Source organism: Anoplophora glabripennis, unplaced genomic scaffold (assembly GCF_000390285.2).
Source record: "Anoplophora glabripennis isolate ALB-LARVAE unplaced genomic scaffold, Agla_2.0 scaffold49, whole genome shotgun sequence".
Taxonomy (NCBI): domain Eukaryota; kingdom Metazoa; phylum Arthropoda; class Insecta; order Coleoptera; family Cerambycidae; genus Anoplophora; species Anoplophora glabripennis.
In genome coordinates, this window is record NW_019417201.1 from 90,960 (window position 1) to 117,390 (window position 26,431).

Genomic DNA, 26,431 nt, shown 5'->3' on the forward strand with positions numbered 1-26,431 from the left:
ACAATCAGAATTTTGGAGTTATAAAAAGCTTTTGTTCTTAATATGATTTTGTATTTCTAGGAATAATAGTGTATCTCCTATCCAACAATTGCTGACTGCTCTTCGGTTCTATGCTTGTGCTGGTCATTTGTCTACCATTGCAGACTTTTCAAGGATGGACATATCAACAGTGTCCAAAATAATTGTACGAGTATCAATTGCAATAGCTCGGCTTTATCAGAGATATATAAAAATGCCAAACCCAGAAAAAATAGTGTGCAACATGAGTTCTATAAAATTGCATCATTTTCTACGGTGTTAGATGCCATTAATAGTACTCATATTAAAATTTTGGTTTGAGAATTTGACTTGGACCATGAGTTTTTAGAAGATAAGTTAAGCAACCTTGGTTAGTTCTCTTCAGTGAAATCCAGATGGCAGTGCTAATAAAGTGTGTTTATTCATAAATAAATGTAAATATCTATCTGGTTTTACGGTAGAACATTGTATAATCATTGTTTTCTTCTAAAAACAATGCTCTAACGTAAAAGCACATAGATATTTATGAATAAACACACTTTCCTAGCACTGCCATCTGGATTTCATTGAAGAGCACTAACCAAAGTTGTTTAACTTGTCTTCTAAAAACAATGCTTTGGCATATTTTTTTTCCGAACATAACTGGACATAAGTTAGCAGCATAAGAAAATCCCTAAACAGTATTCTTAAAGCCCAATTTTATTTAATCTACCATCGGCAGGAAGTGGTGCAAAAGCTGATTATTAAAACCTAGTTTTAAAATTAAACCAAGTTCAGTTGAACTTGGCTTAAATTCTAAACGGTGCATTAGAGCAATTCGCAAGCTAATTATAAAATTCGATACCACTGGTGATGCAAAGAATATTAAAAAGATAAAAAATACAGTGATAACGATGCTGCTACTGTTGTAGTTATGGACTCTGTACAAGACAATCCAAAGATGTCACTCAAGAAAAGGTCAGAAAACATAGATATTAGCAGATCTCATATTTAAACAATTTTAGTATACAACAAAATCTATCCATTCAAACCAGTGTTTAACCATATATTTTTGTTTAACAATGGACGAGAAACTGATTGAAAAAACATTCTTTCATCGCAATATTTTATTTAATGACGAATCAATATTCAACTAATGGAGTGGTTTCCTCTCAAAATTGTAGATACTGGGTTAAAGATAATCTAAATTTTCGATTGATAACTGATAGCCAAACATTTTAAAAAAGTACCTAAATGTTTGGTGTGGCATAATGTATCATAAAATAATTGGTTTTTACTCTTTGGAAGAAAATCTTATCAAAATTCGTGTTTGGAAATTCTCAATAATTTTGTTTTGGCAGAACTAGATAGTGGAAGTTTAGAGTTCAGCAAGACGGATGTCCTGCACATTCCACACTTCTAGTGAGAAACTGGCTTGATGTTCACCTCCCGAACAAGTGGATCAGACCCTATGGACCAATATCTTGGCCTGCACAGGCACCCGACTTGTCCCCGTTAGATTATTTCTTATGGGGATACCTAAAGCAAAAAGTGTATTCAAACGATTTTGACGATAACATTGATTTACTTAAGCAAAAAATACATGAAGCTGTAGCCATCATAAACGAAGAAATGATTTCGTCCGTGTAAGGAATAAGATTAGAAAATGCGTATTACTATTAAAGTTTAATTATGTTTTACAAGTTCTGTCTGCTTTAAGTAAGATAGTTAAAAATCGCGTCTTTTTATTTGGAAAATGTGATTTTTCTTCTTTTTTACCAAACCCAGTATTTAGTCATATCTTGAGTTCTCGAAAACTTTGTTACATACAGTTCTTAAAGGAAACAAAAATTAAAGGAACTTTACTGAGGAAAAATATCACATTTTGAAATATTTTGGATGCCCATTACATATTTGATTATTGCCCGTGGCTTCTCAAGATAAGCAAAACATTTTATCAAGAATAATCTTTTTTCTCGAAAATTCAACAGAGTTTACAAGAGTGCGGTACCCGGGGACACACTGTATATTACTATATCTGTAAAACAATTCAATTAAATATTGCAAATGGAATTTTACAGCAATATTTATTAAAATATCCTTCCCCAAAGCTTTTGCTGACGCAATTGTAAATACTATTAAATAAATACTTTTTGATATTTTTACAACATTTCTAGGTGCTATCAAGATAAAAGTGCGTTGCTCATTTGTTTCCACCTATTTCATCAGAGTGAAAACTTACTGGATTCATACAATTCAAGGCATTATTAGGTAGCATTATTAAAAGCTAGAAATAATCTTCAGAATCATTAAAGAAGAAATCCTACGAATTATATTTTTACTATACTTGAAATATAAGTTAAATTGAAAAAAAGTTATACTAAGTTCGCATCAAATAAAGTATATAAAAATAAACATAAATATTCCGTTTATGATATTGATATACTAGAAATTTATCTCCATAAAAAAGCTAGTAATTAACATTAATTACTTAAAAAATGCATATCACATTGTAGTCCAGGCGATAGAGGAATAAAAGTAGGCTTTGGCGTTTGTGTTCCAAATATTATGGGAACGAGTTTGATTATTTCAAAAAACCATCGCTAAATTCAGGGGAACAACAAACATACAAAAAGAACGAAAAATAAACCGTTTTTCGACACATTTTTCCCTGTAACATTGAAAGTAAGCCCTAAATAAAAAAAGTAATTCTTTATTTTTTGTTTATTGGACGATTTTCTGTAAAGTTACAACAACTGCGAATTTTGAATTAACAATGGGCGAAAAATAGTAGAAAATCATATGTATATTTGGAGCAATTTTTAAAATAAGTAAATACTTATAAATATTGATGAAAATTTGTGAACAAATAGTAAAACATTTGTCAATTCTACCCTAAAAATTTTACAACGATAGGTCGTGTGGTTTTCGATTTACAGGATTGTTAATTAAGAAAATTTCAAAAAGTGCCGTGGATTTAAATTAAGGTTTAGAAAGAGCACACAATTTTTTAGAGATGCTTGTTGTTGTATAATAAACAATGATCAATACCAAAAATACCTATTTTTACAAATTAATAACCATTTAAAATTTTGCTCTATAAACAATTATTTATTGCTCAGGGAATTTTCTATGCGATCGACAAAATCTTGCACACATAAAAACTACGTCGTAACCCTTTGCTTTTTAGCCAAATACGGCAGCATTCTACTGTGTACATTCTGAGTCTGAGATATAGAAGTGTAAAGTTAATTATAGCTTACGTAATCGTGAAATCGAGAAAAAAATATATGTTCTTTTAGCTAACTACAAGTACTTTCAATATCCGTTTAGTGAATTTTCGGCAGATAAAGGCTTAATGAAAGAAAAATCAAGAAAGGTACCGTGGTCACTGGAATCTCTCGACAGAGCGGGAGTCGGGATGACTGAGAGCAGCTGCGCTGCCGCGCGCCGTATGTGTTTCAAAATGCGTATGCGCGATAAAAGATGACTTTTCTCGGGAACGGTAGCTCTTATCTAGACGATTTTTTTTATTTGATATAGCAAAATGAGAGGAATAGGAATATGTCATCAAAAATCAATAAAATAAATAATTTTTGCGCGAATTTAAAGAATTATGCCACATTCGTTTGATTTTAAAAAAATAGTTATATTATGGTAATCAAGTTTTATTAGTCTGTGTTCATCAATACATTCCAAAAAATTCACGTCTTAATGATTAAATTAAAAAAAAGTAGTTTCTTATTTTAATGATCTGTTAATTCATTGAAATATAACAAAATTTTCGTCTATATCTCTGAATCTACACGATTTTCTACTATTTTTCGCCCATTGTTATGGCAAAATTTAACTTTTTTGAATCGCAGTTGTTGTAATTTTATAGAAAATCGTCAAATAAACAAAAAATAAAGAATTACTTTTTTATTTAGGGCTTACTTTCAATGTTACAAGGGAAGATATGTAGAAAAAGGGTATTTTTTCGTTCTTTTTGTATGTTTGTTGTACTTTCAATGTTACAAGGGAAGATATGTAGAAAAAGGGTATTTTTTCGTTCTTTTTGTATGTTTGTTGTTGAATTTAGCAATGGTTTTTCGGATTCTTATTCTTCATATGTATGTAGGCTTATGTCAAAACTTATTGATGGATGTCTCATAAACAACGCATACATTCTCAGTAATATTTTAAATTGTAATTAACTTTAAATCAGAATTTTAGTGACTGTAATTAGTCATTACTAACTACAGTCACTAACAATAACTAAAGTGTTGATATAAAGTTAATTAGACTTTAAAATATTACTGAGAATGTGTGTGTTGTTTATGAGACATCCATCAATAAGTTTTGACATAAGCCTACTTTGAGAAAAGTCACTTATTTTCTTCACCGTAATATTGTAAGAGTTCAATTAGAAGCTTTTTTTCTCGAAAAACGTCCACATTAGGAAGTTCTAAGAAGAGTACATTATTTTTAGAAAATAAAATTCTACATTAGAAATTGGAGCCCGAATGGTAAAAAACCTAACATTAAAAAATTAGAACCTAAAATGTAATAGGAATGTAGTGTAACTAGCGCTCTCTATGAAATATCCAAAAAATAATTTGACCAGCGTATTTGGCGTCCTTAAGAACTCCGGAATTCCAAATTTCATAAAAATATTTCTCACCGTTTGGAAATTTTTTTAAAAATTCTATTTAAAAAATTTTAATTTGTCGCACGGTATCTCGAAAACAAAAGGAGACATAAAATTCTTATTTTTTGTCGTACTATCACCCCCTAAATTTACGGGAGGTCTTTCTGAAACACCCTATATATAATTTATTTCTGCATTTTGAAGATTATTTTCTCACAAACCAATTATTTTTTATATCATTCAAATTCTTGAAAGTTAAACAATTTAACAATTTGAAATACTTTGAAGATCAACGATTCGAGTGTCTTTACTTTTGATTTATTTTAGTAAGTTCACCTAATATAAAAAACAATGTGACAATAAATACCCAAAAAAAAGGTTCTCATACATTTATACACTTCTTAATATCATTAACGCACCCTAATCTCCATTTTCCCAGACGCATACCCGCAATCCTCACCCCATAAAAAAACCTAAAAAGGTCCGCGCCAGCCCATCGTCCCAGAATCCGCGCGTTGCGACGAAATTTTCACACTTTTTTCCACATTTCTGCTAATATAAATAACAAGATCCCTGCGATGTTGTGACAGGTAGCAGGGCCCTTCTGACCGCATTAACTTATTGTCCTCTCAAGTGGGCCCACCCGATGACCTTGCCGCAGGCCTCCTAAGATTGCCAATAATAGATCCGTTCCTACTCACCACTGTCCCCTACCTTTATTTTTATCTTCTCGGCCGCACGCTGAGAGGTGTTTATATCTATTTGTCACCTTATAATGGGCATTTAAATATATTTAAATGGGGTGGACAGGGCGATAAGTGGCCCTTTCCGGGTGCGACGTTTTTTTCGAAGCGGCATAAAAAATGCGGATAAAAAAATCTTCTTTGAGATCTGGTAAGTGGCCCATATTCTCTGCTATTTTGCTCCAATTAGACGACGTTTTTGTCGAATTTCACGCTTCATGGGAATATTCCGCTTTATATTTCACTGGGGTGTATTGAAATTAACAAAGCAAACATAAATCAGTCGAACTGCATGAAATGTGGAGACAGTTCAATAAATATTGGCAATAATTGAAAGTTGCATTGTACAACTGTCTTGAGGGCAAAAATAAAATCAACTTTTTTAAAGTTTGCTAGGTTTCAAGAAAGTGAATCTTTTAAAGCACATCTTAGTGAATCCTTTAAGGTTTAAAAGGCACTTTAGCACATCCCCAGAGGATAAAATGCACTTTAGCGCAACTTTTAATTCTCTCAGCCTTTCTGAAAGATATTTTAGTGCGCTTTTTTATGTATTAAAGGCATTGTAATGCATCCTTTAGTGTTAAAAAGCGCATCTTTTAATAAATTAGTGATCAAAAGGCATTTTAGCGCATTATTTGTAAGATTTTAGTGCAACTTCTCGGCATCTTTTGTTCTCTATGAATTAATTAAAAAATAAAAAGACACTTTGCACATTTTTAAAAGGCATTCTTTTGTTTTTTAAAGTTTGCTAGATTTAAAGAAAGTGAATTATTTAAAGTACATTTTAGTGCATCCTTTAAGGTTTCAAAGGCACTTTAGTACATTCCCAGAGTACAAAATGCACTTTAGTGCAACTTTTAATTCTCAGAGATTTTTTGATATTTTAGTGCACCTTTTATGCATTAAAGACACTGTAATGCATCCTTTAATGTTAAAAAGCGCATCTTTTAATAAATTAGCGATCGATAGGCACTTTAGTGTATCATTTGTGAGATATTTTAGTGCAACTTTTTGGCATTGTGGTACTTAAGGGCATCTTTTGTTCTCTATTAATTAATTAAAAGACACTGCACATTTTTAAAAAGAATTCTTTTCTTTTTTAAAGTTTGCTAGGTTTAAAGAAAGTGAATCTTTTAAAGCACATTTTAGTGCATCCTTTAAGGTTTAAAAGGCACTTTAGTACATCCCCAAAAAATAAAATGCACTTTAGTGCAACTTTTAATTCTCAGAGATTCTTTGAAAGATATAGATATTTTAGTGCATCTTTTTTTATAGGCACTGTAATGCACCCTTTAGTGTTAAAAAACGCATTTTTTTATAAATTAGCGATCAAAAGGCACTTTAGTGCATCATTTGTACGATGTAACTTTTCGGCATTGTGGGACTTAAGGGCATCTTTTGTTCTCTATGAATTAAAAGGCTCTTTGCGCATTTCTAAAAGGTATTTTTGCATATTTCAAGAATGAATAGGCACTTTAACGCATCTTTTAATTCTCAGATATTTTTTAAAAGATGTTTTAGTTCATCTTTTATGGATTAAAGACATTGTAATGCATCCTTTGGTGATAAAAACGCATCTTTTATTACTTAGGAATCAAAGTCACTTTAGTGCATCATTTGTAAAATATTTTAGTGCAACTTAAGCGTATCTTTTATTTTCAAAGAATTAAAAGGCATTACGCACATTTTAAAAGGTGCTTTTAAGGATGAATAGGCACTTTAACGCATCTTTCATTCCTCATAGGTTAATATACACTTAAGTGCAACTTTTATTTTAGTGCATCTTTTATGGATTAAAGGCACTATAATACAACCTTTAGTGATAAAAAGTGCATCTTTTTTATACTTAGCAATCAAAAGGCACTTTAGTGCATAATTTATAAGATATTTTAAGTGCATCTTTTCAGCATGATGGTACTTCTATATGAATTAAAACGCACTTTGCACATTTTTAAATGGTATTTTTGCATATTTCAAGGATGAATAGGCATTTTAACGCAACTTTTAGTTTTCAGAAATTTTTTAAAAGAAGTTTAGATGAATCTTTTATGGATTAAAGACACTGTATCCTTTAGCGATAAAAAGCATATCTTAGCGAATAGTGCATCATTTTCAAGATATTTTAGTGCATCTTTTCGGTATGTACATACTTAAGAGCATTTTTATTTTCTAAGAAAAAGGCACCTCGCACATTTTTAAGATATTTTTGCATATTTCAACAATTAATATGCACTTTAAATGCATCTTTTATTCCTCACAGGTAAAAATGCACTTAAGTGCAACTTTTATTTTAGTGTATCTTTTATGGATTAAAGGCACTGTAATGTATCCTTTTGTGAAAAAAAGTACATCTTTTAATACTTCGATCAAAAGGCACTTTAGTGCATCATTCAGTACCTTTTTGGAATTAACGCGTCTTTTATTCTCTGCGAATTAAAAGGCACCTTGGACATTTTTAAAAAACACTTTTAAATTTTTTTTAGGCACTTTAACACATCTTTTAATTTTCAGAGAAAAAAGGCACTTTAGTGCATCTTTTAAAAGGTACTTTCGTGCATCTTTTATTCCCTATAGATTAAAACGTAGTATGCCCTAAAAGGAGTTTTAGTGTATTTCTCAATCTGGATACTGTACACCTAATATAAAATTGATGAAAATTATATGCTAACAATAGAAATACATTTTATAAGTATTTATTATGAACCTAGACTGATATATTTTTTGCACACTGAATTAAACATTGTTTTACGCTCTAATTTCAGATCCCTAAAGATTAAAATTCTTTTTAACTCCCCTAAAAAAAACAGATGAATAATTTTAATCAAATGGTTGCCATTAGATTAGATTTGATGTTTCAAACATACATATGTATGTCAAATTAGTTATTTTGATTATAAAGGAATAAGGAATATTTCATGTTAATGTAGAACGATAAATAATAATGTACCACCCCCACTCCGCACAAGTTTCTGACTTCTAAGGTAATGTTTGCAATTTGAGTGGTAGGTAGATTATTATTTATTATTACGTAGGTATCTACAAGGCCTATAGTGAAAATATCTCAAACTAGAATAATACTTTTACATTTCTCAAAATGTAGGTATGTAGAAAAAATCAAAACTGAAGCGAATTAATTTTTGGTGCACCATTTAGATTAACATGAAGAGCTGTCGACTTGGCCGGTGTTTTTTTTAGTAATGATTTAAATTGGAACCGAACAATTTCATTGAGGCGGATTATACGAGTCATTTCATCTAATTAATGGTTCCTATTCAAGCATTATATCCAGTTCAGGAGATATCTAGCGAATTACGTTAAAAAAATAACCACAACTGTTGGGACTGTGAGAGTATATTTTTATTTTAATCTTTTCTGGCCTTTGATTCTCTCAATCCTTAAGAGTCTGTACAGGTGAATCCTAAAATTGTACATATATAGTTCAATTCGCAATGTTGTGAAATGATTTATTTAAACTTGAAAATATTTATAGTGATATATTTCTTTAATTCATACATCCACATATACAGAGTGTCCCACTAAGGTCGGCGAGGTACGATATTAAAAGTATAGGCTCTAGAGCTTATAATCGACCAAGATAAATTGCTGGAAATAGTTTTCAAGTTCGTAGCTCGGTAGCTAGGGGGTGCAATCTAGATACCATAACATTAGATTTGGAAAGGTCTGTTCAGTTCACGCTTTATCTCGTGGTGAATGAGTAATCTCATTTACCTCAATATAGAAACCTATAGAACGTAATCACAAACCTGCGTCCTGCTGGTTTCAAACTGGTCTAGAGTTCGGGAGGCGCGGCTCTTAACAGAGCCGTACTTGGCTCATTCTCCCAGTTTTTGTTTCAGTTCTTTGTTAGACTTTGTTCACGTAGTTGCATGCTTTTGTTGTATGTCTACAAAAACCATCAAAGTGTATGTCCACATATTTTATAAGGGGTGTTTCAATTTATAGATATACAAGCCACTAATAAAACAACTTGAAAAAAATATTTCTCAAATTTGTAGTAGGTATTTGATCAGCAATTTTGAGGAAGATGGAAGATTTGAGAGCCTATTTAAAAACAAATTCTATGTGACGACAGCTGAAATTTTGAATATAATCCATGTGTTGCTATGAGGAAAACAACATAGTTCATTATTTGGACCATCCTATCAGTTAAGTTAATTTCAATGGAATATACGTTAAATAAAACGATAATATTCCAATTGATAAATGCCATCTTCTATGTGATAACAAGAATAATTTTATAGCAACAGTTCTTTTTAAATTAAACGATATACGAGTAGAAAAAAATGCATTTCTTACTTGAAAGCAACTAGAATTTGTCTCTTTAACCGCTAACGCTCTTTATAAAAAACAAAAGAAATGCCATTTTCATCTTTTTTTGCCAAAAAGGTGGTTCTTGAAATATTGCCTTTATTTTTTTTAATTTCGTACCAAGAAAGCCACCGTTTCACGTTTTTTAGAGCTTTTATCTATGCAGAGCGAAATTTTTCCCATATCCCCAATTTTTGCCTGTCACCGTCTTACGTCACTGTCAGGTACGCAGTGACGTAACCAGAACTTCATTTCACCCAAAATTAAATTCCTAAAATTTCTCAAGAAAATTACAGAAGTAGGTAAAACACTTTTTACCCTTTTTCCATTATTCTTACAGCGTACCGCCGTTGCCTGTTAAACAGCTGGTTTAGGGTTACACGGCGTGACTGAAAAAACAATATTTGCATTTTTTTACCTGCGAATTCACAATATCCTTCCGATTTTTTTTTAAGAAAAGGGGTGAAATATGGAAACGTTCTCAAGTAACATTCAGGTAGTCGGCAGGAATGTGTGTGACATGTTTAAACCATTTTTTTGGCGCTATCAGGTATCGGTAATTGTGGCGGCTTGCTGATAGAGCTACCCTGAGCACACAATGGTTTGAGCTTTGATATGGGAATGAAGAAAAAAGGGGTACCTATAATTATTGTGATATTTCAAACAGTGCTTGTTAAAATGTAGTGTCGAGATTAATAAGAAATTGAAAAATAGCCCAGGGATATGAGGAAAATGCCGTGACTGTTGACGTGACTTCTGTAAAGTTTTTCATAAAATTTGAGTGAATTTTAGTATAATATGTGCAAAACCCACACACCATCAGGTGATGTTTTTTTGACAATTAACAACAAAAGGTACAAAATATCACTTTTTTGCCTGCCGGAAAAAACAATAGTTTTTATTATAATGTGAAAGTAACCAACTTGTAAGGAATAAAAAACATTTAAAATGGCGGTTTTTTAAATCCGATACGATAATTTGTTGCTCGGGAAATTGCAAAAAACTGTCAAAATTCGATTATTACTAAATAAACAATAAGTTTTGCAAAAGCCAACCTACGACTTTGATATTGCATAAATATATTGGCTTTTATAGTCCTTAATATGTGATTAAAATTTCAGACCGATTCATCCAATAGTTTTTGCAAAATTCTAAATGTTTATCCCAGAGGCATTATTTTTGCAATAACTTCTAGTTCCGTATTTTCATCATAAACAATAGGTATTATTTTGTAATTTTATATAAGTTTTATACAGCGTAAGGTTCTAAGATTGTCCAAAAATTGATTTCATGTATTTTATGAAGGTCTTCGTTTTTTTGGTATCATGGTAACTTCGTATCCTATAATGAACCAGTTGCGTGAATAACCCTGTATATTGAACTCAATTATATGCGTTCCAACTTTTATCAAATTTTAGCATTAGTTTTCTAATATAAAAACTAGATTTTTTGAATAGCTCTTTAAAAATTCGACGTATAGTTTGAATTTATCACTAAACGATTTTTACCAATTAAACGCAACAAATTATTTGCACAATATATAAACGTTTTTCAAAGTTACATCTTCCATACATTATACACCGTGTCCAACTAGTGCGCTAAGTCCAATATCTAAGTTAATAAAAGATATAACTTAATTTTTTCTTCTACAGAATTGCCCACATTCCCGAGCTGCACAAAATGAAAATATATTTGCATATACAGGGTGTTCAGTTTTTCCTGGGCAGGTACCAACTTAATTTTTTTTAATGGAAACATATATTTTTTATGGCATTATCGAATTCTACGTGAAAAATTAACAGGACTTGGTGTTATGATCCCTATTAAAATATTGATAGTTTTCGAGATAATCGACTTTTATTATTTTTTTCTTATGTTTCGTCACTTCTAGTAGTTGACATAATTATGATTGTATGACAGCTAGAAATTATTTTTTTTTTCAGAAACTGTAGAGTGAGGATGGATCTTTCAAAAAACGTATCAAATGTTGACCTGCGTTACACAGGGATAAAAAAAAATCGTGCCAAACCTGATAATTTAAAATTTGAAAAATCTCGACTTTTTCAAATAGAACACCCTGTGTTTTATGATTTCATTAGATGCCTTTCTGTAGACCCTACAATTTTTTAATAGCTTCCCCTATACCTAAATTGCGTAGTTTTTGCAAAAAAAAAAAACATGTTTATGTAAAATACCGGATTTGCGCCCGTTCCTTTGTCGGGAAAAATGTTGTAAGGGTATTTATTTTTATTAAAATTATTAAATAAAAATTATTAACTGAAAAATTTAAATATTTGAGTTTAATAAATAAGTATTTATGGAAAGTTACCATTTATTTGTAAATAAAATCAAAAAACCATAAAATCGCTACAAATGATTAAGAATTAGCAAAATATGGGAAATGTTTGCTAGCAGCACGTATTTACAAAGCAAATAATCCAAATTTACAGAAATTCCCACTGTTTTGAAAATGTGAAGGAAAGGTTTGAATGAACAGCAAATGCGAATTATGAGAAAATTACCAGGAGACATGAAAGTAATAACGATAATATTTAGTTTAAAGTTGTGGCGTCTGCTGTTGAAAATCCAAATATTAGTGCCAGGAAATTAGTAGTAACCTTGTTTTCAAAAGCTTGACAAATAAAATATTGAAGAAAAAGTTTTATCCGTATCATATTGAAAATCAAGCACTGTTACCGTAGTTAGGAACGTTATTAGTGAAATTGGAGATTACAAAATTTGGATGAATAGAATTTTGAAAAAGAATACTCATAGTCGCAAGCTAACTTAAAATAAATACCCTTACAATATTTTTCCCGACAAAGGAACGGGCGCAAATCCGGTATTTTACATAAACATGGGTTTCTTGCAAAAACTACGCAACTTAGGTATAGGGAAAGCTATTAAAAATTGTAGGGTCTACAGAAAGGCATCTAATGAAATCATAAAATACAGGGTGTTCCATTTGAAAAAGTCGAGATTTTTCAAATTTTAAACTATCAGGTTTGGCACGATTTTTTTTGCCCCCTGTATATCGCAGGCCAACTTTTGATACGTTTTTTGAAAGAGCCATCTTCACTCAACAGTACCTAAAAAAAAAAAAATTCTAGCTGTCATACAATCATAATTATGTTAACTACTAGAAGTGACGAAACATAAGAGAAAAATTGAAAAGTCGATTGTCTCGAAAACTATCAATATTTTAATAGAAATAACACAAAGTCCCGTTAATTTTTCACGTAGAATTCGATAATACCACAAAAAATAAAGGTTTCCATGAGAAAAATTAAGTTGGTAGGTACCTGCCTAGGAAAAACTGAACACCCTGCATATGCAAATATATCTTCATTTTGTGCAGCTCGGGAAAGTCGGCAACTCTGTAGAAAAAAAATTAAGTTATAGCTTTTATTAACCTAGATATTGAACTTACGCGCACTAGGTGGACACAGTGTATAATTCATATGACAGGTTTAGAATAAATAAGGGGTATAGATGCAAAACTCACATTATCCATAATTTTTCGAAATAGAGTTAGTGGCGCTATCTTGTTCATCGTGTTGAACTACACCATTTTAAAATTTAGATGTGGTAGAAACGCGCATTTTCGTATTTATTTTTAAATTGTGAAATCTGTGAATTGTTTCAAAAACCAATATGGCCGACTGCCTAAGGAGAATGTGAGTTTTGCTTCTCGTATTGTTTTGCTTTCCTAGATGGTTGGTTCCGTTTTTTTCTATGAGTTTTTGATTATAAGTAAGATAAGTTTAGTTCTGAAGTTTCATATTTAAATATCGGATATTAGAACTTTTTACTGTCAACATTTTTTGTACTTTGCAATTTTAGATTCATTATAAAAATATTTCACTTCATCACTGATAATAAAACCGTATTCCAAGTATTTTGTGCAGCTTTTTATTTTGATTATGAACTACCATATTACATAAAAGTTTTATTGATATTGAGTTTGTTTCTTTAACTTCATGAATTTTGGTGTAAAAAATAATATTATGTAGAATAATTTGGAGCAAAACTACCATTATCCAAAAAGTTGTATCAAAACTCACATTATCCAAACTTTAATTCACTTTCTAGGAGTCAAATATTGTTGTACTGTCATTTCACCAATTAAGGAGGTTCGATACCAAAAGAAAAATGGTAAGAATGTTTTCAAAACAATTGAAATCTGTTAATAAATATGCAAACTGACTTGTGTAAAAATATCAGATCGATTGACAACGTAGTTTTTTTGAAAAATGAATTTAAAAATTATGCTCTTTTACACAGGCTCTTATGGGAGTTGGGAAAAAACTTTAATCAAACGTGAATATTGTTCTTAAAAATGGTTAGGATCGGGAAAATAAAATTGTAATTAAAGAATTAAATATTACTAAACATTTTAAAACAATAAAAATATGCACTTACAATGTAATTATTGAGATAATGGAATGAATAGATAACGTTTTGACAAATTTGAACAAACATCTGATCCAATGAAAGGAAATATGGCAACACTGTACGCTGTATTTAATGCTTCGACTGATGCGTTATATTTGAATAGCTCAATTATAGATTATAAAATTATTCCAGTCGAAAATATATGTAGTAATAATTAATATTAAATAAATTTTTCGTGATCTAAAGCAATATACTAGCAATTTGAAACAAAAATTGAATCTCTTTGCAAAACGAACAGTTTAGTTGTTATGTCATAATCTTCAATTTGACAAGTCGACGTCTCACTATCATACATTGAACTTCTTGATAGTTATCATATGGATTCTCGGTTTGCACATTTTATTTTTTTCTCATTAATCCACATTCTGTTTTACACTCATTTTATACTTTTCAGTCATTACTTTTCCTTTGTACCTTGGTTGTTCATTCATGTTTACGGAATTCGCGCAAAGTTGACAGTAATGACAGTTGACCCAACTTTTACCACCACGCCATGGCAATGTTGCCAGATTTCATCCATAATTTTACAAGCTCGTAATGAATAAATTGACGCTTTTATTCAAATAAAAAGTGAACTGACTTGTATTAAACACGAAAAAAATATGCAAGCTAATATGTGTTGTATAAATTTCATTCTAAATAGCATACTTAGTTCGCTGAAATTAATTTGTGTAAGGTTGGTACTGCAACAAGACTCCTGTGTATAAACATAGGCATACTCTCCGCACCGCCCGCCCCGTAAGAGGTGTATCGAACGTCCTTAAGAAGCAAAGTTAAAGTTCTAATACAATACCAAAAAAAAAAAAATTTCTTCTTCCTGAAACATTTTAAAAAGTGGATAATGTGAGTTTTGCATCTATACCCCTCAAATATTGTCAAGTATAAAATGCTTAGCGCACAGTAAAAATAATGTACGTTCAGTAGCGACAATAGATATGTGTGCGGTAAATATTTTTCAACTATTTTAATTTTAACAAATACTATTGAAAAATAAGCTAAATGAACTAAATGAGTAGTAAATTATGATGAAATTTTGGTTGTGTTTTAAAAGTAACATTGGTAGAATCCAATTGACCCTCGTATCTAGATCGTTTTTCCCGCTTTTCCGAAACATGCATATTTCGCAGGGAGTGCAGCCCCTAATAGCTCTTAATCAGCCGCAGCGCTGTATTGTACACGAAGTTAAATGCTCAAAAACAGCATTACCATTTGTAAAATTCAAATTGCCGTGCTATAATCCCACTAATACAAACTGTTTGTGTCATATTTGCTAAATGATGCCGCGGCGGCCAAGTAAATGGGTAAAAACTGGCGAAATTTAAATGTAACCAAAACTCGAATCCATCATTGTCACCAGCAAAACGCCATAAACACGGCTAAAGTCCTCCTAGATCGTGTAACAAGCCTAATTAACATACGGATTTGCATAATTTAGAATTTACGAAAATGCACGGCCCCAAATGAAAATTATTCTGTGTTCTGTTATAATGCAGAAATTATACGGTGTTTCGAACAACTTTAATAGAGCGGCCTAATCTGCTTTTGACACTAATAAAGTTGGCCGATCTCGAACATCATTATCCAGACGAAAGAGCGGAAGAGTGAACTTCGGGGGAGGTCGTTAGGACGGTTTTTCTTGGGGTCCATGCAGATTTTAGGTTTCCAAAAAATACGTACCGGGTTTTCCACCTAAGAGGGATTCTTCTGCAACTCTGCAACTGTAAAATTTATAAAAAAAGTTGCCTGGATCATGTGGGCTATGTAAAGAAAGTATTTTTTAGCTTTACAGGGTGTTCCATTTCGTGTGGGCGCTACATAACTTTGTTATTTTAAATGGAATACCCTGTATATTATTGCATTTTTGAATTCCTTGGTTACTATTAAGGAGGTATATCGGGATCCGAGGGAAGTGAGGAGCGCAGGGAGGGTCCTATGCTTTTCTTATGGGACTAAAACCCGCTACCACCTTGAAAAAATTAAATTCTATTGAAATTATTTGCGATAAACATTATCTATACAGCAAAGAAATTTACTCATATGCACTTAGCATACATATTGACTAATTAACAACATAAAAATATCATATTTAAGTAGTTTTAAATTATATTTAATGAACGCATAAACACTATGTAGATGTGGCAACAGCGCTAATAATCAAGTGCCGTTGTACACACTGCGAACCTACAGCCCTCGGACATCGGAGATATTGCGCGTCAAATTCGGATAAAGATGCGTACGCGTTCAAAAATGTATTGTGTGTAAACTATGTAAAATATAATTATTATATATACCAAATACAGGGTGTCCGGTAAGTACCTCCTAATCTCTCGGGAGTGTAGGGGAGGTCAAAATAAAACTAGTCCTTCCTATAATTTTTTTTTAATGTGCCCCCTAACGGAGTTATGGGGGGTCAAAGGGGTACCTAGAAATTAACGTTTAGGGTTATAACTTTGAAACCACCCTGTATATTTTAATACAATTTTCGTACGTTGTATTACACATGGAGCTCTACGATTTGATGCTAAAATCAACTTTTTGCTATTATCAGGTGTCCAGAAACGGACTGGCCCTATCACAATTTTTCTCAAAATTTTGACAGAAGTAATTTTATCAAACTGAAAATATTATTATTAGATACTCTGAAGGTTTTTCTTTAAAAATGGTACTCTTTATTTATTTCGAAAAAATGAACGGTTTGCGAGATAAATCGGTTTTGAAAAAAATTGGTAACAAATACAACAACAATTAAAATTTATTTTTTTACAATAAAATCATTCCCGCTAGTGCCAGCCTACAGATTCACCATAAACATTTACTGGTGGTGAATTAAGGGAATGAATAATGCCGTTTCTTGTAAAATCAACATCTATGACCAAAATACATCTACAAATTATTATTGCTCTTGTCTCCATGGAGTTCTTTTCTATTGTTTTCGTTGTTAGACCCTGTTGATTTTAAAGTACTTGTCAAAGGCGCGTGACAGAATAAAAATTCAATTTTATTGTGGTATTCGTTTTAAGCCGTTAGAAATAACATTTAAAAATGGAAGAATATTCCTGTGCAGAATATGCTGATATGCACCTAATTTATGGGGAAGCATTATGCAACTCCGTGGAGGCAAGAAGACTTTATGAGGAAAGGTTTCCGGGTCGACATTTGCCGAGTCCAAAAACTTTTGAAAGAGTTGATCGTAGTTTAAGAGAAACAGGTAAAAAAAAATAGTGAAAAACGTTAGTGAAACTAATTTCTTCCGAATCCTTTATTTAGGAAGCTTTTTGCCACGCCGTGGTGGAGCAGGAGCCCCGAGGAGAGTACGAGACCCTCATGTAGAGGAACAAATATTGGAAGACGTTGCTAATAATCCTTCAAATAGCATAAGGAAGCTTGCGGCGCAAAACAATGTTACAAAATGGGCTGTACATGAAACTCTGAAAGAACAATTGCTTTACCCGTACCACATCCAAAAAGTACATGCTATGTCTCCAGATGATTATCCAAAAAGACTTCAATACGCCAATTGGTTTTTACAGCATCATATTCGGAATCATAATTTTGGTACATCTATTTTGTTCACCGATGAAGCAGGTTTTACAAGAGACGGCATAATTAATTCGCATAATCTACATGTCTGGGATGAAGAAAACCCTCACGCTTTAGTTCAAACTCGCTACCAACAAAGGTTTATGGTGAATGTGTGGGCTGGCATTATCGGGAATCATTTGATTGGTCCATTTATTCTGGAGCAAAGACTTAATGGTGCTCTTTATTTGCAATTTTTAGAGGAAAATCTAAATATTTTGTTAGAAGAAGTGCCCCTTCAAATAAGAACTGAAATGTGGTACATGCATGACGGTGCACCACCCCACTTTGATCGTTTAGTACGTCAACATCTGACGAATGTTTTTGGTGATCGATGGATAGGTCGAGGCGGACCTGTATTATGGCCACCTAGGTCGCCCGACCTAAACCCATTAGACTTTTTTCTGTGGGGTCATTTAAAAAATAACGTTTATTCAACACCCGTAAATAGTAGAGAGGAACTTCTGCTGAGGCTAACACAGAACTGTGACCATCTCCGCAATAATCACGGAATATTATTTCAAGTGCACCGGGAAAACATTCGTAGGATTAGAAAGTGCATTGAAGTACGGGGTGCTCATTTTGAACATCTACCGAAGTAACATTTAGGTACCTTTGTTCATTGTTGAATGTTCTTTGTTGCATGTCTTGTAAGTAAGTTATTTTTCAAATGTTATTTTTAATTGGTCACTACTTGCTCATAAAGTATAGCCAACCCGTTCAAAGATTTCTGGACTTGATAAAGTTAAAGAAATTAAATGCATGAAATAATATGTAAAAAAAATAAATTTTAATTGTTGTTGTATTTGTTACCAATTTTTTTCAAAACCGATTTATCTCGCAAACCGTTCATTTTTTCGAAATAAATAAAGAGTACCATTTTTAAAGAAAAACCTTCAGAGTATCTAATAATAATATTTTCAGTTTGATAAAATTACTTCTGTCAAAATTTTGAGAAAAATTGTGATAGGGCCAGTCCGTTTCTGGACACCTGATAATAGCAAAAAGTTGATTTTAGCATCAAATCGTAGAGCTCCATGTGTAATACAACGTACGAAAATTTTATTAAAATATACAGGGTGGTTTCAAAGTTATAACCCTAAACGTTAATTTCTAGGTACCCCTTTGACCCCCCATAACTCCGTTAGGGGGCACATTAGGAAAAAAAATTATAGGAAGGACTAGTTTTATTTTTACCTCCCCTATACACTCCCGAGAGATTAGGAGGTACTTACCGGACGCCCTGTATATCGTATTAAGATTTGTATCCTTTATTTAAAATCCGTAAATCATGTCAACTGGTAACAACGAGAAAATAATTATGTTAATTTAGTTCTAAAGAAATGAAATGACACTCGCGCCCATCTCTCGTTCAAGTCAAAGAAAATGTTGGTGCAATTTTGAAGGTTCTGTGATAGAAATTACATTCACTGTTCGTGTTTTTCATCTCTATTTTAATAATGTTATAAAAGTTTTGCAACTATAACTAATATTTTAGATATAAAGTTTGCTGAGAAATATGTATGTTCCTTTGTTATTCGGTACATATGCTTTTATCTCAAGTATTACTAATTATATTAATCAAGTAAAGAAAACTTTATATAACCCTAAATATTGCTGGGTACGGATTACGATGTTTTATAAACCATTAAATATATTAAAAGGATTTATCAACTGTATTTTTTATTCCAATAAATATATCACAGCTTCCTAGCCTTTTTTAATTAATTTAGTTTTTTAAAAACATTACAAAAAATAATCTGTTGTGAGTAATTTATTGTTGATAACAATGTACATGGGATTTAGGAAAAATGTATATGTTTGAAATCAATTTCGTTTTTATCAAGCCTTTCAAATGTATTCCCTCCTTGCTATCAGCTGATTGCGACGTTGCCACATTAATCCTCAAGTCAGACAGAAATGCAATTATTCATTTCTGTTTCTAATTAATACAGCTGTACTATGTTCAAAACATACATTAGTTTTACATAAAAAATAAAATAATACTGTACAGCACATCCTTATTGCATCCAATTACACCAAGAGTTACCAAAAGTAGACTTTCAACGGAGACTGGAGTTTTGTCAGTGGGCACTTGAGATGTTAAATCAAGATGATGATTTTTTTTAAACGAGTCATGTTCTCCGATGAGGCTACTTTTCATAAGAATAGTTTCGTTAATGGTCATAATTGCCATTATTATGACACAGTAAATCCTCGCCAATTCCGGACAACTCATAGCCAACGATGGTCTTTGAACGTGTGGGGAGCAATTTTGGGGACCCATGTCATTGGGCCATTCTTTTTTGACCAGCAGTTTATTTAAACTTTTTAACAAACACTCTAAGAAGATTTGTTAGGCGACATTCATTTAGCTACACTTCGAAGAATGTGGATGCAACATGACGGTGCTCCACCTCACAATACCGCTGCGGTTCGTCAGTTTTCACAGGAAACTTTTCCCAACAGATGGATTGGACGCGGGGATCAGTGAATTGGCGTAGGACGAAGTTTGTATTAAACTTTTACTTTTTTCTTATTTGTTTGGTACCCTGTATACTAAGTTTATAGATTTCTTCCCTATAGTTGTAACTGAACAAATTTTGACGACTTTTAGCAAGCATTTTGTTAAAAACGCTTCGCATTACAGTATAATGACTAGAAAAAGACAAACTTGAAATTACTTTTCTTGACGTCAACTACAAAATGTATAAAGATGTATGGTATGGGTAGGTTACTCCGCAATTATTAGTTGACGAACAATTTTTTTCGAATTCTAGATCTACAGAACAATACCCGGAGATTAGGTGACCTTAAAATTTAGTTCTTAAACAACGATCGGTTATAGAAGACACATCCACATGGAAGTAATCGATCTTTCGAAAATATTCAAAGAAGGGTACAGTGGCGTTTTTGCGTACCTCCCGGGCGATGTTTCTTTTTTTATATATACGTTTACTTTTGCCAACAGGTTTAAAAGGTTGTAAATCTTGAAGAAACCATTAAAATAAATCGCGGCTATTTAATTAGTGTCAGGAGCTGAATATTTGGTCATTTGTAATGCGTATAAATCATAAAATCACATGAATAATTCTAATTTATTTTTGAAATGCGGAGTAGATTGGTATCTATTTATTGCTGTAGCGGCTTAGCGAACAAGGTCCGCGTTGTTTGGAGCACCACGTTTTTGCAAATAAACCTTCGTACAGGGTGCCCCGTAAATTATTCAAAATTTACAGATTTCGCAATTAAGCAAAGTTCTGGCACACTGAAAGTGAACGTTATTATCATCACTGGGATATAAATGAATTTATTTATATATTTGTATAGGGTTAGTCACTATAATCTGACAACTTATTTTGAGTTTATTATTGAAATTACAAAAAAGTTTTTAATACAAAAGTTTTAGATTTTTTTTATGAATTTTTATAATGTAGTATTAGAAAAAACAATTGAATAATGGAAATCACTAAATTAAAGAAAATTTTTTGTTTATTAAATGCACTATATATTAGTGCATACTTAGCTTCGTTAAATTTTTCTCTTTTCAAAAATATTTTCGACATATTTCAGTTTAAAACTATTTTTGAAAAAAATTGAGTAACCGCAAAAAACCCCATTTTTTCGCCCGTTTTTGCGTAATGTGTAGCAAGAACGGGGAAGGTCGTCCAGAGGTCTCCGTGGGCTTAAATTGATCGTCATGAAAAATCTAGGTGAGCATAATTCGATTTTTCCAATATTTGTCCGACTTACCCCTACTTAAGGGGTGGAAACCACTCCTAAAACAAGAAACGTGAGAAAATGGTCGATCAATTCTTGGTAAAAATTGGCAGGAATTTGAATGGCAAGGAAGAGATCAGGGATGTTCTTCCAAATATGCTCAAGGGAAAAACATCCCCCGCGTGGGGGTAAAACCACCCCTATTGCCGAAAACCGGTGGCAAATGATGTTCCCTTCATGAATTGCCTTTTTTGTGCCACTCTTCCTTATAAATCCAAATGATATGAAATACGTGCCCCCATAATTCGTTCTTCTGTCGGATTCTGATCAGTTACCCCTACTGAAGGGTAGGAAACCACCCCTAAAACAAGAAAACAGAAAGAATGGTCACCAAAATCTGGGTAAAAATTGGCGGAATTCCACATGGCAAGGGTAAAATCAGGAATGTCCTTCTAAAAATGCTCATGATAAACCCACCCCACGCGGGGGGTGTTTTTCACCTTCCCCCAATTTTACCAAGAATTTATCGACTATTTTATCATTTTTCTGGTTTTAGGGGTGGTTTCCACCCCTTAAGTAGGGGTAAGTCGGGCAAATATTGGAAAAATCGAATTATGCTCACCTAAATTTTTCATGACGAACAATTTAAGCCCACGGAGACCTCTGTACAACCTTCCCCGTTCTTGCTACACACTACGCAAAAATGGGCAGATTTTGCGGTCACTCTTTATGTCTGACGGATCGCAGTGGCTATGGACGAGGCATGTGGAACAAACAAATGACTTTGACAGAACTTTATTTATCATCATTAATTTATGTCCTATAACAAAGAAATAATGTTTAGTGAGAACGAAAAATTTGAAGTCATACTTTTATTTGATGGTAATAAAAAAAATATAATTCTTAACTTTAACAAAATTTTAATACCTAATTAATAAAAACCAACTAAAACACAAATGGTCACAGATGCTCAATGTGACCGCCATTATTATTGATGCACTTCGTATAATCCTCATTAATTTTTAGAACTGCATTTAGTATGAAATTAAATTCACTTAAATTTTGTATACATTGATCAACTTTATGTCTTAGTTCATCTAAGTTTACACTAGTTTCCTTATAAACCTCGTTTTTTAAGTAACCCCACATAAAACTGTCCAAGGGTGTAAGGTCTGGGCTACTTGAAGGCCATTGAATATTTCCTCCGTTACCAATCCACAAATCAAACCTATTTAAATAATTTTGTTCTGCTCTGGTTCTATGCGGAGGCGATCCGTCTTGGTGAAAAAATTAAATTGGTATAGGCGATCAGCGGCAGGTCTTCCAATTTGTCCAATGGCCTTCAAATAGCCCAGACCTTACACCCTTGGAGTTTTCTGTGGAGTTATTTAAAAAACGAGGTTTATGAGGAAACTAGTGTAAATTTAGATGAACTAAGGTATAAAGTTGATCAGTGTATCAAAATTTAAGTGAATTTAATTCCCATTTCATACCAAATGCAGTTCTAAAAATTAATGAGGATTATACGAAGTGCATCAATAATAATGGCGGTCACATTGAGCATCTGTGACCATTTGTGTTTTAGTTGGTTTTTATTAATTAGGTATTAAAATTCTGTTAAAGTTAAGAATTATTTTTATTCTTAACTTTAACAGATAACTTCAAATTTTTCGTTCTCACTAAACATTATTTATTTGTTAAAATAATTTGTTATAGGAAATAAATTAATGATGATTATTGTCAAAGTCATTTGTTTGTCTCGACCATAGCTACTGCGATCCGTCAGACATAAATTTCCCTCCTGTTTTTTCAAAAATAGTTTTAAACTGAAATATGTCGAAAAGTCCTGAATCAAACAGTAACATATTATAGGTATATTTTTGAAAAGAGAAAAATTTAAAAAAAATTTTTAATTTAGTGATTTCCATTATTCAATTGCTTTTTCTAATACTGTTTTATAAAAATTCATAAAAAAGCTAAAACTTTTATATTAAAAACTTTTTTGAAATTTCTATAATAAACTAACAATAAGTTGTCATATTATAGTGATTAACCCTGGACAAACGCTGTGGCACGCATTTAAAAAAGAATCGTATGGAAGAATCACAAAACAACTCTGAAAACTGCAAAAAACGCTTTAGCCACACCAACAAGTGTCAAGTCATTGATACAAATAAATTTTGAAAATATTGTTTTTTTTTTGAAAATACACACAAATTTACCCCGCTATCTTATGTGCCTTGGGAGAACATAGTTTTCACCTTAAGTTTACTCACAGGGTCCTTAAACATAAACAGAATTTTAAAAAATAGACAAAATTGGCACCCCCGTGATCGTGATATGCCCAGATAACTTTCGTTCGACGCAGAAAGGTCCAACCTACACAACGATACTCCGATCGGACCAATCCTGCGCCCAGCGGTCACTACTGAACTTTAGTTTATACCCTTTATACATAATATATCATTTAACGTTACAGTAGTGATTTCTTTCCAATGTTAGCAGCAATGAATTCATAACTATCCTTAAAAAATATGGAAAAAAAACAAATATTATTTCAACAATCACATTTTGTCATTAAATGATCGAATGGAGTCAAAAATGAATTTACATTCTGTCAGAAAGAGTATCCGACATTTGTCATTTAAAAATTTGTCAAATTTGTATGCAACTATTTTGTAATTAAAGTATTTGTATCTCTAATAGCGTTGTGACATCTTTGATAGTGAAATTAAGTTTCCGACTTATTTAAACTTTTGCTCTCGAAAACGCTATAAGATACAAAACGCTCATTTCAATGTCATACGACTGTGAAGTCTTGCAGAAAATTATTTCTACTATAGTACGTGAAATCTACTTTTTCATACTTGTGGGATTGGGCTAGATCGTGTGACCATATACATTAAAATTAACATGATTCAAGCAGTCGGGGCCTATGTGAAACTTAACCCTTAAAAAATGTTAACGTTCTTTTGTTCTCTTCAAGGTTTCTCCAGGGGTATAACATTTCACATACAAACAAAAAGCCACGTATCGGTACCCCTTAGCTGATTGTATTTTCCACTCGTTTTATTAAAATGAACAAAATATTTCTCAATAAATAAAAACGGTCTAGTTACCTTTATGAGGTATCAGAGTCAGGCGTAGAGTTGCCTGCAGGTTAATTCAGAAAATTGCGGCTTGAAAATGAATTCAAAGTGAACCAAATAAACATTGTTGATTAAATTAACATTCAGTTCATCATTCGTGATATTTCAACACGAATATTGTACGCAGTTCTATCTATTTTTGTAAAATATTTCCTAAAATGCGATAAATATACAAGTGTTGAAAAACAAAGCAAGAATAAAACAAATGAAGGAACAGAAAGAAGAAAATAATGGGAATATGATACAGATAAAAACAGAAGGAAATAAAACATATAAAATGAAAGAAATATAAGAAATAAAAGTTCGTACACAAATAAAACATTTGTGTGAAAAAGTAAAAGGAAACAAAGAACAGAAAAATATTGTAGAGGACAATAACAAAACCTTTCGACTATAAACCAAACCTTTTATAACGAAATAACTTCAACAAGACACATGAGAACAAAATCTAAGTGTACATATGATTTTTATTGATAATAGACAAACTTTCGACTCCATTAGACGGAAGAAGTTAGGTGTACCAAACAAATTGAAGAGGTTGATGGAAATGGCAGTTAGGAAAACAAGGAATAAAATAACATTGGAAGAAGGGTTTTTTGGAAGAGTTCAAGTGGGAAAAAAGAGCGGAGACAAGGTGATCATCATCATCTTCAATTTAATACAAGAAGTAGTTCTAAGACAACGTTGTATAAAAGTTAATGGTCTAATAAACTCAGCAAAAAAATTAAAGCAGCAGAAAAATTTCCAAATTTTGTTAGTAATTTTTGTAAAGGCTGCAATTTCGTGAATAATAGTCGTATCGAGAAAAAAAAACACATGTTGAAGCATGAAGATACTAGTTTTGAAATCTTGAAATGAAAATTTTTTTTTGAGCGTCACTCTCGGCGTAATCAAGAGAAGGCAAAAATTTAATAATTTTTTTTCAAAACTGCTTTTTTCTGGCTCAGTCAATACCACGGTCATTTAGCCTGATTCATCAGCTTCAATTTGATTTTTTTTTAAATTTTCTGTACGATTATTTCTCATTGTGATATCGGCTATTGAGTGAAAAGTCACTTTTTTTGATCATCGATATCTCATGAACAGCGAACGGAATTTGGGTTTTGGAAACTTGAATTAATTCTCTTCAAAAGAGAAAAGCAAATTCGAAGTATGTGAAAGGAAAATCTTAAGAATATATGGAAGAATTAAGATGGAGGGAGAATTTAGAAAAATAAATACATAAATCTGTTTACACTATCAAATTATTATTCAAATAGAAACGGACATTGGGACACAGCTAGGAAGTCCGGTGACAGATAGGAAAACAGTGGTTAGAAGAAGTTGAGAAGGATTTGAGCAAAGCAGGAGTCACATAGACTGAAAAGAAGAGGCAAAGTAAAGAAGAAAACGGCAAAGAAAAGTTAAAAAACTAGAAACCGGCGTTTATGTATATATACAGGGTGTTCATTAAATATTGGTATCCCTTTTAACAGACGACAGCATAATTAATATTAATTAAAAAGTTTTATATTGAGTTCGTTTCGTTTTCAAGATACAGAATATTGAAATTAAAAAAAAATCACATTTTTCTAGATATCTCTGAGGATGTTGATGTAAACTGGTGAAACTTTGGTCACTGATTTGTCTAAGTAGAAGTTATTCGTTAACATATTTCCTAGAGGATAATAGGTAAGATAAAAATTTAAATAGTTAAAAGTTTAAAAAACCGTAGTGGAATTTTTTATTTTCTGAGGGAATACTAACCCCTCGTACCTCTGCCTCTGGTTAACATATTTTTAAGTCAACTTAGTGGATTTTTTAGATCTACTTAGACAAATCAGCTTCCT